We start from the raw sequence: 2,500 nt of genomic DNA, 5'->3' as shown, positions 1-2,500 counted from the left end.
GCCTCGGGGCGGTGTCAGCGTAGTAGCCTGGGAATTCCTGTTCCTCGCAGGAGAAGCGGTGTCGGGGACGGAGGCCAGGATGGGGTAGTCCTCGCCAGGGACGCCTCCGCCGGGGATGTTGGCGGCCAGGGCGGCGATGGGGTCCTCGGCTGCGGCGACGTTGAAGCTGGAGCGTCGGCCTGGAGGTCTGGGGCGCCGTATGAGTATCCGGGCCCATTGGAGCTGGGACATTGTAACCCACTTGGGCGTGGGCCACTCCTAGCATGGCTGTTAATGAGAAGAGTCGAATCATTAGTACAAAAAGTGTATCAAAACGAATATGTGAACCATTTGTGGCAAAAATAAAAATAAAGAAAAAATTATTCCTTCTCTAGCATCACTAACCTACAACGATGGAAAGTAGAATTTTAGCCATTGTAGATGAAACTGAGGGAAGCTGCCTGAGTGCAGACCGACAAGTGAGTGTAGCGGATAGTGGGTATCTCGGCATATATACTAATTTTACGACCTTGTAAACCTGCCCCTCTGCCCCCCACCCTCGCCTCTCACTTTCACGGCCAAGGTTACTTACTGACGTCACTCAGTTCTACTCGCTCATTCATGGCCCTGCGAGTTTACATTTTTCTACTCACGTTCACGTGTGCAGGATACACCTGGCACGTTCGCAGAGACAATATATTTTATGTACACTACATATATATATATATATATATATAATATATATATATATATATATATATATAATATATATTTTTTTTTTTTTTTTTTTTTTTTTTTTTTTTTTTTAATGTATATGTGTGCGTGTGTATATACGCACATACATGTGTGTGTGTGTGTATCTACCGTTAAATGATGATGATATGTGTGTGTATAAATATAAATATATGAATATATATACATATAAATACAAATATATGTAAATACAATATATACATATAACTAGACATATATACAGGTAGATATAAATGCAGATACATACACCTACTGCATACATACATATATATACATATATATGTGAATACATATATACATACATACATATATGTGTGTGTGTGTGTGTGTGTGTGTGTACGTGTAGGTGTGTGTGTGCGTGTATGTGTGTATGTGTGTGTGCGTGTATGTGTGTGTGAGTGCGCGTGTGTATATATACATATGTATGTATATATATACAATTACATATATATATATATATATATATATATATATATATATATATATATATATATATATGTGCATGTATATATATATATATATATATATATATATATTAATATATATATATATATATAGATATACATTTATATATATACATGTATATTTATACATATATATATAGATATATAAACAAACATGCATATAATATAGGGAGATGAATTTTTGATTTGCTAGACTGTTTATCACCTTTCTTTATTTCATTTTGATTATTTATTTTGATTATTATTATTATTATTTACTCCCGCCACGTGCCTTCACACTTTTGAAAATTCATTTAAAATCGATTACTCTTTAATACTGCACAAATACTGTACAAATACATGTAAAAATATGGTTATTCGAAATCAGTTTAAAGGAATGATATTTTTACTGCATTTATTTATTCATTTAGGAGGGAACACGGATATGTTAATATCTAACTAGCTAGCTATATACAGTAATTCATATCTATACACATATATGATAAATATAATGATAATGATAATAATAATAATGATAATGATAAACATAATGATAACAGTAATAATAATAAATGATAACACATAATAATAGATAGACAGAAAGTTAGATATATAGATATATATGTATATATTATGTATGCATATGTATATACACATATTATGTGTATATACATTTATATACACATATGTATGTGTGTGTGTTTCTTTTCTTTTCTCTTTTCCTTTTTCATTTATATATATACATATATGTGCAACTATATGTATATATACATATATATGTCTATATATATATATATATATATATATATAATATATATATATATATATATACATCATATATAAACATATATATGTATCTGTACATATGTCTATCAATATATAGCTAGCTAGCTATATAAAGTATATTCATATCTATACCACATATGCACATATAAATAGATAGAAAGTTTGATACACAGATATATGTATGCATTTATTTATGTGTGTATGTATTGTGTGTGTGTGCGTGTGTTTGTGTGTGTGTGTGCATTTATATAGATATATGTATATACATACATATGTATATATGTATAAATTTACATATGCATATAAATGTATATATATACAAAAATCGGTAGTGCGTTACCTATGTAAAAAGTTATCATCATTCTTTTCATCGTAATAACAAATAACTGGAATAATAATCATAACCATCCTTATAATCATCAAGAAATAACACGAAATAGCGTGATTCTGCGATATCCATTCTTGGTATTCATTACGTTAGGGGTGTTCTGATGGTGAAGAAACAAGAGAATTGTTAATGTCCTTATATTAGATATATT

The 2,500-nt window shown here is 30.6% G+C and overlaps 2 pseudogenes; both read right to left on the bottom strand.

Moving 5' to 3' along the window:
- The window catches only part of LOC119583302, an 807-nt pseudogene extending 362 nt beyond the window's left edge, over nt 1–445 (bottom strand).
- LOC119583911 overlaps nt 1–2,500 on the bottom strand; it is a 4,100-nt pseudogene that overhangs the window by 340 nt on the left and 1,260 nt on the right.

This window comes from Penaeus monodon, chromosome 17 (genome assembly GCF_015228065.2).
Source record: "Penaeus monodon isolate SGIC_2016 chromosome 17, NSTDA_Pmon_1, whole genome shotgun sequence".
NCBI classification, from domain to species: Eukaryota; Metazoa; Arthropoda; class Malacostraca; order Decapoda; family Penaeidae; genus Penaeus; species Penaeus monodon.
The sequence above is the reverse complement of the archived record's forward strand: the minus strand, read 5'-3'. Positions and strand labels throughout refer to the sequence as shown.